The sequence below is a fragment of the Mus caroli genome, unplaced genomic scaffold, assembly GCF_978045245.1.
Source record: "Mus caroli unplaced genomic scaffold, Mus_caroli_1 scaffold_6, whole genome shotgun sequence".
Classification (NCBI taxonomy): Eukaryota; Metazoa; Chordata; class Mammalia; order Rodentia; family Muridae; genus Mus; species Mus caroli.
In genome coordinates, this window is record NW_028227261.1 from 149161834 (window position 1) to 149174178 (window position 12345).

The 12345-nt window shown below is 41.5% G+C and overlaps 1 protein-coding gene across 10 annotated transcripts in view; it reads right to left on the minus strand.

The window, feature by feature from the left end:
• The window catches only part of Fam110b (family with sequence similarity 110 member B), a 143671-nt gene that overhangs the window by 62030 nt on the left and 69296 nt on the right, over window positions 1–12345 (minus strand). For 7 of the 10 annotated variants that reach the window (XM_021160882.3, XM_085839507.1, XM_029476529.2 and 4 more), the window contains one exon: window positions 1219–1305. The exons of 2 other annotated variants lie outside the window; for them this stretch is intronic. The gene's annotated coding sequence lies outside the window, so the exon portion shown is untranslated. Of the gene's footprint in view, window positions 1–1218; window positions 1306–6123; window positions 6295–12345 lie in introns of those variants that run through there. One more of the 10 variants, XM_021160884.3, reaches the window with a different exon arrangement.

Here is a 12345-nt window from a genome sequence, read left to right on the forward strand (position 1 = left end):
TCTACCAGGGTTAGAGAAAGAAGACAGTGAGTTTTGCTCAGCCAACTAAAGCCCCAGCTTCCACGTGAGAACCTACAGCTAAGATAATGGTGAATAAACCTCAGGGTGCAGTGTTGAGGGATGCCAGGGTCTTTCCCTAAAATCAGCCCCATGCTGTAGATTGCAGAATTCCACCTTACTTAGGCCGATTCTTCTTTGGCAGCAGAGTTAGACTGGGAGGTTCCTGAAGAAGTGATAACATCAGCCAAGCATATCTTAAAGAATGCAATAGAAGTAGTCATAAAATGCATGGTGGACTATGTAAGTGACGCCATATCACATGTGCATGCTGGGAAGGGGCTGGAAGAAAGCTGTCCATCAAAGTGAAGGCCAGGTTCACCTGCTATGTGGTCAGAGGTTGTGGCCCTGGTACTATGGAAGACCTTTCCCACTCCTTGTCTCACAGAATGTGTGATTCAACTAGAGAGAGAGATAGGGTTTTTCTATTCCATCCCAACATTTTTGGTTGATAACATTGAGCTCTCTGTCCTAGAAAGGGATCCATCTGCTTCCTATCGAGCCACTGTTTATCCCCTTCCTCAGCCTGTTCTTCGGTAAATGAGTTTGACGAGGAGAGGAGAAACAGAAAGATTTCTGTGTTGTCTCTGTTTGTGGGAGAGACCAGAAAGAAGACCTAGGAATGGCTGGCTATGTATCCAAGTACCTTGAGGCCAGGTCTGCAGGTCTGGCTGATCTGAAACATCTATCTGGTCCTCTCTGTCTCAGTCCCTAGAGTGGAATTCAGCCTCTGTTCTCATCACTCCAATTCTCATGATGGCCATCAGTTCACCACATCAGCTCACCACATCAGCTCCTAGGACCCACATCCTCATCTCTTCCCCAATCTCAGTGTGTTTACTTCTCATTCAGGGGCAAAGAGGCTCATTTCTTAAGTTGTCTTCAAACTCAGGCACACAAATAGAGCCTTCTGAATACCTGGGAGGTTACTGGTAAACATTCCTGTCCATAGCAAATGGCAATTATTAGCACATATACAGACAAGAAATGAGAAACCTTGGTGAGAACATCTTGGTCATGGCTGGGCTTACTTATTTATTTAGTGTCTGAGAGCAAAATATTTAAGATCTCAGGCTCTTTGTCTTAATAACAATGACACAGGTTTCAGAGGCAATCAATATCTTCTGCTTAGAATGGATGAAAGCAAAGCCATACACTTACCTAAAAGGCAATGAGTATTTTATGGAATACAGACAGAAGCCAAGGAAAACCTTCCTTGCTTAAAGCACTCTCTGCAGCAGGAGGTGTCTGAAACAAACAGGAAGAGAAGGTTGCTAGTGTTTTCTTATTTGCCAAAAATAGGGAGACCATTAAATGTATTCAGCAAGAGAAAATGGTAATTCCATTAAAATTAGCTAGTATATTTAAATACTAGGTAGCAGACACACAAGTAACACAAATGCATTCATTTTTGTATATTTTATTTATAAGGCACTTCTACATTTCAACCCCTGCTTTACTTTGTTTTTAGAAGAGAATTTCACCCCAAGAACAGAAAGACCAATATGAAGTGCGATGAGAGAAATCACATAAGCACAATGTCAGCGCTGGCTGCTGTAACCACCCACAGAGCAGGAGACCCAGGCCCACCCAAGGGAGAACCTAGTAAGCATCAATCAGCAAGCTGGAGCAAAGATCCTGATAGCCACCTCATGTCCCTGCTAAAAGTAGCTCTTCCTTCGTTCATTCATTCATTCATTCAGCAAGTACTGAGCATTTTCTGTGAGCCAACTACTGTTCAAGGCTCTAAGGGTATAAGACAAAAATCTGTGATTTGTTGGAATTTACAATCCAGAGAAGAGTAATTGGAGAAGAAAAACAAAATAAAAACAGATACCATCAATGTCCTGCTGACAAGTGGGCACTGAGAAAAGCATAATGGGATTATGGCTGAGAACCCTAGGGAAGCACATTCCAGGCAGAGAGAAAAGCCAAGCTCCTAAGGCCAACTGGCCTGGCTGTTCAAGGAACCCAAAGGCCAAAGAGGGGGGGAGGGAGTGTGACTCAGCTCAGGGGTGACCAGTGCAAGTATGTGGCACACATAGGAAGCCCACACAAGGCAGAAGCTTGGAGATGTTTACTTAGAAGACAGGCTGGAAAGAAGCAATCAGACGCGCCAGGCCTAAGAAAAGCGTGGCTTCCCCAGGCCATCATGCCTGAGTGCTGCTGGCTGCCCAGGCTAGCATCAAAGAGGAGCAGTCTTGCAGACTCAGCCAGTGGGGTGCTGTGACAGTTACAAATAGAGGCTACTCACTTCAAGGTTTGAAAAGGAAAGCACCCAAGCTGGTTAGGGAAAGCACTGTAAGAGGGGCTAGCAGGTTCTTTGACTAAAGAATGAACACAATACCAACTTTTCATTTAGTGATCTTTACATACAGTAAGATATGGCAAAAATTCTTGGCCCTTGAAGTTATACTCCCTTCCCAATTCATCAAGACTTAAAAGACATCTAAATTTAAAGCACATGAAGCTTGCAGAAACTACTTTCTACAGGTGCTGGAAAAGCAGATGCCGTAGTCATGGCAAGGTGCAGCAGAGAGCTATAGTCAAAGGCAAAGGTTTTACAAGCAGATCTTTACTGAGTAGCTGGAAAATAAAGGACAAATTATTTAATAATCAATTGGCACCCAAGACCAGAAAGTACGTTTTATGGCAATGCAAACAAATCCAAAATTAATTATAATTAATCATTGAATTACTTAGAATATAACAGTCATCAAAGAGTTTTCTGATTCTTTCTAGGTGAATTTCAAATAAGTGGGTACATTATTAAGTCCACTGTGATGCAGATTAACAATAAAAATATTTCCAGGCAGCAACCTTACATGCATTCTGAGACAAATCAACAGAGGAAGAGAGTAAATGATAGTTTATATTTCTCAGGTGTCGAAAATAGAACATGACGATACTTCCAGCATGAGTAGCAGATGTGCTGTATCAAGGAGAAAACTAGTAAGCTGTGGTCCAGGCTGCATCTTCAAGCCCCTCTTCCACCTCCTTGTAATAAACTGGTTCTTCACACTGGGATCACCTAATCAAGGCAGAGGTCTGCTTCTGCTCCCACTACTAGTTATTTAATGGCTGTCTTTCCAGGGAAGCACTTCTTACAGGAAGGGTCAAGCCTTTCATCCCCACCCCCACCCCAAACTAAACCAAACCAACCAACCAAAAAAAAAAAAAAAAAGTAAACAGAGCCTAGCTTATGGTAAACATCTCTTATGCAGAATAAAATAATAATAGAAAGAAGAATAAATCTATTTAAATTTTTTTCAGATCCAGGCAATTTCAAAAGAGTCAACCCTGAAATATTCATTAACCGCTAATGACATCTTCCCGTTCTCTGGGAATCACAGAATCACAGGTACCCAAGTGTCCAGTCACAGCCACCAACAGTGCTGCCCCAGAATTCCTGTGCCCAGCAGCTGCACTTCTCATTGCTCTTCTCTGTGACAATTATTTTTTCAAACCCTGCGCAGTCGTGCGATTTAGCGGCATATCACACTCTACCAACTGAACTGTACCCCACCCCCCTGAAAATGCTTTAGTTCTTAAAGTATCATATTTTATGTTCACACTGATACACTTATTTTTGATTGGTCAGAGCTATTACTTTTCTTCCAATGAGCTACAAAATTAGGAGGAGAATGAATAAAATTTTCAAGTATCAGAAAACAATCCCTTTTTATTTTCTTGTCTCAAGGATAGACTCTCCTTAATGTACAGAGAACAAAATAGCTAAGTGTAAGTCTGAAGATAAAAGTGTATGTCTTCGTGTTGCTTTGCAAAAACACCAACTTCTTTTAGTTCTGCTATGAACACAGCCTTGTAGTAGATGTTACCTGGCATCATGGGCCATCAGCAGACCATGCACAGTACACACATTTATACTTAAGGTTCTAAGAAATTCCTTAAGGCATGGTGATTCTTGAAGAGCCAGCCTCAGCCCCAGGGCACAGACATCACTACTTTCTAGCTTTTCCATTAACACACAACACTTGGGTGCAGCTCACAGGACGTGCCCTGTGCAGTCTGATAGGGGAGAGTGACTCCGCAGTAAATAATGAAAAGACAACAGCTATCTATTTTTAAGGTGATTCCCTTAGAGAGGTAGGGAGTATTCCAGCAGACAAAGAAGGAAGCAAGGGCTGAGGATATAGTTCAGTGGCAGACACTTTTCCAGCATGAGTTGGGCCCTATGTTAGATCCCAATCCTATAAATAAATAATTATTACATATAATTATGATATAATTGAGGATATTATAAATAAAGTTATCATATAACTACGTCAATGTATCCCTCCCCAGATGAGTGTCTGAGCCTAAGTTTTAAAAGGAAGAATGGTTCTGTCTATGTCTGCAATAGGAAGAATGTCAGGCCAAGAATGATGGTCATACAGAAGAGATGCCTGGACTTTTGTAGAAAACAAACAAACAAACAAACAAGCCATCATGACTGATTATAAATTTTAAACTGTCAGAAAATATCCATTTTTATTTTCTGTTCTCAAGCATAGATTCTCCCTAATGTATTAAGAACAAAAAGTTAAGTGATAGAAGTGTATGTTGTGTTACTTTGCAGTAACCAATCTGCTTTTATGAGTAGATGCTAGCTGGTGTTCAGAGGCCCGTGGCTGGGAGTGTCCACAGTGAGGGTGGATTAGGTTTGTATGCAGCAGGTGTCATATGAAGAATGGCTGTGTGTTCATTTCACCCCCACAGTGTCTCACAGCTGAGCACATCTTCCCACTGTCTCAAGGCTATCAAAGCCACAATGCCAAACTCCATTACTGGCCATGGAACTTCCACAATGCTTCTACTTTCCTCTTGAAATTGTTACCTGAGTAAATGCTGACTGGATAATTTATTCCTTCCCAGGAAGATTTGGGAGTGAAGGCATGTGGTATGGTGAGGTATAGTTAGTAACCTGAAGTGTTTCTCTGCCCAAACTGTGTACTGGACTGCTTTAAGCAGGATACAGACCTAGACAAGAGAAGTTATATTCACAGAGTATATAAACTGCAATCTTGGCTTTTCAGGACCAGGAAACAATTCCTGACAGTTTTTAGAATCTGCATGACTCTCTCTGCTGATAGCAGACGCATGGTGGCAGCTGGCCAGCCCTGTGACTGGTGACTCAGGACACAAGTTTCTGTGGAGTCTGCAGGCTGACACAGAAAGACATCGGTTTTCAAGTTTAAGGACTAGGAGAGAGAGAGAGAGGCAGGGGCTCTGAACCCAAAACAAGGTTGTTTCAGGTGCTTCTTTTAACCTTGGTCTGGCTAATAACTATTTTTTCTTTCATAATAGAGTACCTTTATTGCAGAACTTAAGGGTTTTTTATCTCCCTGTCTGGAAAATGAATCAGGCAATTCTTAATAGAATAAAAACTGTTGAACATGGTAAGAACACATCTCCCTACTGTGACATTCCAACTGCAAGAGCAGCATCTTTTGAACAAAGCCTGGAGGTGAATACTTCCTCAGGCGTGGTTGATAAATACCTACATGTGTCTATTTCCCAAAAATGACAGCTGCTAACACTCACTGTACTAAAGAGCTTCACTGAAACTACAAGAGGTGAGACAAAGAAACCCATCCAAAATGAAGGCTGCACACATCTGGGAAGAAACAATAGTACATTACTTCTCCAGCTAAAAGCCAGAGAGCAAATCACAAGCCTTCTGCCTTCCTCTAATTAAAGTATTAGCTACTAAATTCTCCTTGTTTTTGAATTATCTGGGAGTCAGGACTCAAAGTGAAGTCAACAGCCCTGACATACACTAACAAAGACACCTAGATAGAAGCAACACCAGCTTTCCCAAACCGAAAAGAACCAATAAGAATCACTCCCAGCACATGCACCCTTGCATTCAGGTGAAAACAAGGCTCCTCCGTGAATAGACAAGCAATCTCTCTCTGCGAGAATGTGTATTAGTATGGAGCACTAATACACAGTGCACAGACTGCGTCAACAAAGCAAGATCAAATTAGACAGATGACACTATCAGCACGCTTCATTTCATGCATGGCTGTGTTGCTCATAAGAGAGAAAGACTCGAGTAATTACCGTGAACTGAGACTCCTTCACTGACCTCCGCCTGCAGCTAGCTGCAGGTCCTTATTCCACCGAGCCTTTGCAACAAAGAACACCTGCTCTGCTGAGTAGGACTCCTTCTTTAATGTAACCAACCAAGCACCTTGCCTATGTTCTGCAAGAACACAGCACAGTGCCTCTGTATCTACGTCTCTAATGCAGCATAAAGATTACTGTGGAAACCTATCAAGCGGGTGAGCAGCAACGCCAGCCAATGAGGATAAGGCACATGCGGAGTCCAGCACATGCTCTCTGAGGCACAGGCTGTCACCAGCACTGAGCAGGCTGCTAATCTAATTATAGCTAGTTTGCTAGCACAAGAGTTACTGGAGCAAGGCACGGGAGCAAATTAAATTTTAATAAATTAAACCCCACAGACACAATCATCTTGATTTTCTGTCATTTTAAGGATTAATGTATCACCTCCTAAACCCTAAGTGAATTTTAAAGTGCGTTCTTATTTCCCTCTCATCTAGAGAAACAAAGAATATTTAGATCAATGAGTGTGCTACCTGCTGACTTATACTTAGACCCCAGCACTGAAGAACTCTAATCAATTTGGAGGCACAGACATACTAGTGAGGGAGCTAGAAAATCCAAGCCTAGCTTTATTTACCATGATTAGTAATTTGCCACTAATTTTCAAAAGTGCTGATCAATTAATTTATTCTCAATATAGCTTAAAATGCCATGCAGATTTCCATCCACAGTGGAAAAATGCTAACCAAGGTGTCAAAGATCATCATCCTGAGTATAATGATAAATAATTCACAGATCACAGAGAAAAAGTGATCGCAAGTCATTCTAAAAGGTGAATTTGCCTGTTACACAGTTTACTGAGAATGCTGTCCTTGGAGCCAAGTTCTGTGAGAGGCAGCTTGGTATAGACTGAAAAGCATATGCTGTAATTAGTAGCGTGCTCCCTGGCCTTACGAGCTAGAACTTTCATTCCCAAGTTGTATGACCCATGACAAGTATCTAGATGTCTCTGCCTCTCAGACATAACAGAAGGAGTCAAGACAAAAGGTTATTACCAGTGCGCTCTAAGCAGTGAGCACATGAGGTCAAAATTAAGCAATCATTTTTATGGAATAATTTGACCTGCCTTCCGTCCTTCCTTTCTTCCTTCCTTCCTCCCTCCCTCCCTCCTTCCTCCTTTCCTTAACTGTATCAAGGGAAGTAATAAATAATTAAATAATTAAATGATAAATGGTAATGGTGCTGACAGCAAGCCTGACCAACCACAGTTCTTTCACAAGTACTTACTGAAGTTTGGAGTCATTTCCCTACCTCTGTGTATGGAACATTCTTGGTTGTCTACGAATGCAATTATATATGAAATTATAATATATATATGAAATATATAATATATATGAAATTATAAACATAAGTGAATCTCATTAATGACAAACAGAGTAGACTATAAAACACACATTTCAGAAGTACTTGGGTTTTGTAATGAGAAATTAAACTTCAGAGCTACAATTTAGAAAGAAGAGGAAGAGCAAGCTCACCTAGTAAAGGCAACGTTAGCTGTGAGATGAACCGACCTGTGCTTCTCTCAGCATTAGTCTCCTTCCTCCAAACAGATTCTATAGGGTGAAAAGCTGAGCAAGTCTGCTCATTTTTAATTCCTGGACAACAGGCTGCTCTACAAAGCCAAGTTCCACTTCAAGGATGCAGTGTAAATCTCTTACTGTCACACATTCCATTCTTTTGATATTTAGCTAAAACTTGTCACAAAGAGCTGCTGTATTCCACAGGCACTGCAATTTGCTCAGATATTCCTAAGAATCATCAAGAGAAATGGAAAACAAGTACTGACCAAGAACACGTGACTCTTTTGGAAAAAGAAACCAGCGTGAGGAATGGCTTGACTCATGTATCCCCATGGCTGATGATTCATGAGTGATGCTCAGGCAGGAATGCTGACATCCACAGCAACCTGGAACTACAGGATAATGAGAAGCTTGCCAGGGAAAGTGGCTGCTGGCGTACTGCAGTGATGGGCAGAGCCCATCACAGTTCTCATAAGGCAGAAATCTAGAAGGAGCTCCCTTGGTCCCTTGGACTGAAGCACAGCTCTCTGCAGACTGTGGGATGCAGACTAGTAACACTTCTAAGCATTTATCTAGGAAGCATCTAACAGTTTCCACCTTCCTCTTCCTTTAACAGGCGGCTAGCTCTAAATAGGCACTAAAAAGCTGTTTGATTAATTTGTTTCTTGTTTATTTTGTTGAAGACATTAAACAGATACTTTCCAAGAGAAGGAAGCAACTGTCCTTTCTTGGATCTTAACCTCCAACAGATTCCAATATTTGTTTGAAGCAGAATAACAATTCATCAGTAGTCTTTCATAAGGCCATTCTGTGAGGGGAAACAAGGCAATGCATTATCTGTCCCTCTATGTATACACAAGTGCCTGCACATCGCACATGCACACACAGGTAATAAACATTTCTTGTTGAATTTCAGTCAACTCATCCTTGATTTTGAAAACAAAAAAAGCATTTTTTCACTAGGTATAAAGGCAGGCTGAGCTGGGGAACAATGCAGGACTAAGTGTTCTGATTCTACCAGAGCTTCCACACTGACAGGGAAACAAATGGCCACTGTGTCATTATTAATGAACAAATGAGCACTAAGGACTCAGTGAACCGCAGTGTAGCATAGGATTCTGAAGGTACCTATGTGGGTTAAGAGGCTGCTCAGTATTGGGGACCATTCTCTGCTGCTTCTGTGATGACAACGTCAGAAGTTGTGAAGGTTGTGAGAGGCTACAGAGGCTGGAAAGTGCAACAGGAAGAGAAACAAAACCAGGCCAAAGTGGTAAAAGAGTGGCAGAAGTCCTGAGGAAATCTAAATGACAGCTGGACTTATTCCTGTAGACCTTTCCTGTATCAGTCTCTCATGATCCCGTCCTATTCTCGTTGCTGTTGTTTTGTTGTTGTTACTTTGCTTTCATCAACTTGACACAAGCTAGAGTTAATTGAAAAAGAGGAAATCACAGAGGGAAAAAAATGCATCCTTGCAATCAGCCTGTAGGATCCAAGCCTGGGCGCACTTTCTTAATCAGTGATTGATGTGGGAGGGCCCAGCCTACTGTAGATGTGGCCACCCCTGGGCAGGTGGTCTTGGGGGTGTATGATAAAGCAGGCTGAGGAAGCCATGAAGAGAAAGCCAGTAAGCAATTTCCACAGCTCCTGCTTCCGGTTCTACCTTGGCTTTTCTAAATGGACTGTAGCACGAGATAAGCAAGGGAAATCAACTCTTTCCTCCTCAAGTTGCTTCTGGACATAGTGTTTTAGCATAACAATAGGGAGCCTGACTAAGGCCATCCTCCACCATACACAAGCCATCCTGCACCCCACTGGGCTTAGGGCAGGAGATGGCATAGTCTCTACTGTTGCCCTCAAGGACACAAGGATTTCCAGGTACACCCAGTTTCTCCAGTTTCCTCCAATTCTGTTTTGGTTTTATAAACTTGGAGCATGAGGACTAGAAATCAAGTGGCTTGTGCTTTGAGTATTTCCAGACAATCATGTTAGTTTTCTACCCTTGGAAAAATTCTAGGGCTTGCACTCTAAAAACAATGTGGTTAAAAGCCAGGATTTTGTTGCAGTATATTTGATCACACTGTGAACTAAGATATTGTGTTGTTTACTGGAAAACCATTTCTAGTTGTGATGTGGCTCAGTCTGAGCACACACCTTTAATCCCTCTGGCTGGATTCACAATATACACCTTTAATCCCAAGGTAAAGTTACTTTGTAGAAGGAAGCACCCATGTTTGAAAGTAATGTCTAATTGAGTGGCAAAGAAAGTGATGAATCAGAGAAAAATTTGACAGAATAGGATCTGCCCAGTTTTCACAAGAAGAGAAAGGAAAAGGGAAATTACTTGAGAGAGAGAGAGAGAGAGAGAGAGAGAGAGAGAGAGAGAGAGAGAGAAAGGCAGTTTGACCAGGACAGTTCTAGAAAGGTAGGTTGCAGAGAAAGAACAGGCCAGACATAGGTAAGGACAGAATGAGCCAGAGAATGAGAAGGAATCAGAAGATCAGAACAGATTGCCAACAGATTGCCAAGTTTGAGGCCAAGAAGAGCAACTCAAGAGAAGCCAGATTGAATCAGTCAGCTTGTTTGAATCAGAGTTCAGAAAGAGCTCGTAAGGTGAGCTTTTTCTCAGTAAGCCACAGAGGCTGAAAGCCTTCTAGGCCTAGATAAGATTGTATGAAGGCTATAAGCTTCCAGGTCTAGACCTAGGTTAACAGACTGAGACAGTGAGCCTTAGAGATGACAATTAAATCAGGAGAGTAAAAGATACTTTTACAGGGGTTGACATTAATGTTGGTTTGGAAGGTTCTTGTTCTCCTCAGCTAGAGGCTTCCCCAAATGCTTCCAGATGAATATTTTTTTATTTTAACCTTTATTGAAGAAAGGAGATAACAGGCTCAGGGTAGTTATGGATAGAGCTCAGACTTCGGATCCTATTTGTTTTCACATGGTCCTGGTCTAATATATGTATTCTTGAGAAGGGTCTCTTTGAATATGCTGGGCTAGTGTTCCGCCTAGAGCTATATTCCTAGTCATCATGCTTGTTCCTACACAGCAATAATAAATCCCCATGGGCACAATCTTCAGATTAGACAGTCGACCACAGATTCCTAATGATAATACACAATAACCTAGCAACAATGAAGCAATATAATTATAAAAATTTACTATTTACAGTGTCATCACTGGACACTCACTGTCCCTCTATCCTTAAGTTGCGGAATGCTTTGGATGTTCACAGCACCTTCGCAGGTCCTTGTCTGTCATCACTAACCTCTGTGTCCCATAAAGGATCTTACTGGGCTCCTGCTACAGTGATCATGAAAAATTACAGTAGAATTTAAATATTTTTTTAAAAATGGACAAGTGGCTGAGCATTGTGCTGCACACTTGTAATCGTATAGCACTTGGTGGCAGAGGCAAGGGATTGCACATTTGAGGACATCCTGCACAACACAAAGTTCAAGGCCATTCTCAGACACAGAGAACAAAAATCTCTTAACAAAAAAGCATGCACACATTTTAGCTGGGCTTGCCGTGTAAGACCCACATGCCTCAGTTGCTTGAAGACTCCTCTAACTTTAGCCCTGTGCAGTATCAGCACCACTGTCTTTTTAGTGCATCTCTGCATGTCTTGCTCACCATTGAGGCACATGAGTCATGAGTTGTGCACACTGCTACTTTAAGATGATAGTGCATGGAAACTTTATGGGCCTGCATGCTTACATATTCACATAGGGAGGCTGACCATTTAGATCTTAATCAAAGTACATCTATAATTCCTGAACATCATTTGCTATTCGTGTGAGAACTTCCCTGGAACTTGAAGGGAATGGGAATCTAAACAATTACTATCGGAAAGGGTCGTTTCAAGAATTTGGAAATCAAATGCTAAGTGCTCTAGCAATATTGTATCGCTAGAGTAGTACCGTTGTATAGTTTCCTAACAGTGTTTCCTAGTTAATAACTTTGGTAGATTAACTTCTAACGGATAACAAAACTAATTCAAAATGACAAATAACACAATATTGTTAGGAAAAAAGAAAGATCTGAATGGAAGTATACAAATGTCTCAGCCCCAGGCCCTCAGCAGAACACAAGAATTTGATGTGTCTTGAAGTTTCAAAGTTCAAAAAAAGCATACACACACACAAGCAAGCACACACATTTTTCAGGGCAATTGAGAAAAAAAATCCTGAAAGGTTTACAAATGTGTATATTTTTACCCTCAGCAATCCCATGTTTGAAAACTCTGCCTGAAGAAATACTGGACATGTGTTTACCCCACAAAAGGGGTAGTTTTCACAGTATCTTTTGAAATGCCATAGCCATAAAACTCCTGAAACTCTTAATAGTCAGCGACAGTCAATGATTAAATAAATGATAGAATGTTAGCAAAACTAAAGAAAAAGAAAAGAAGAAAAGCATGGTCTCCAGAGGTGTTACAGTCCTGGGTGTGAAAAGCCAAGAAGTCAGTACTGTGCACCAGGACTGAGACTGAACACAGACCCCCTGACAAGTTCATACACATGTATACTGCGTTCTTAGCACACTCATCCTGCCTCCCTCCTTAGCCCCACTCCACCTGACCTTGCCCCAAACAAGCCCACCTCCCTCTTTCATACTATTTTGGTTTTTGTCT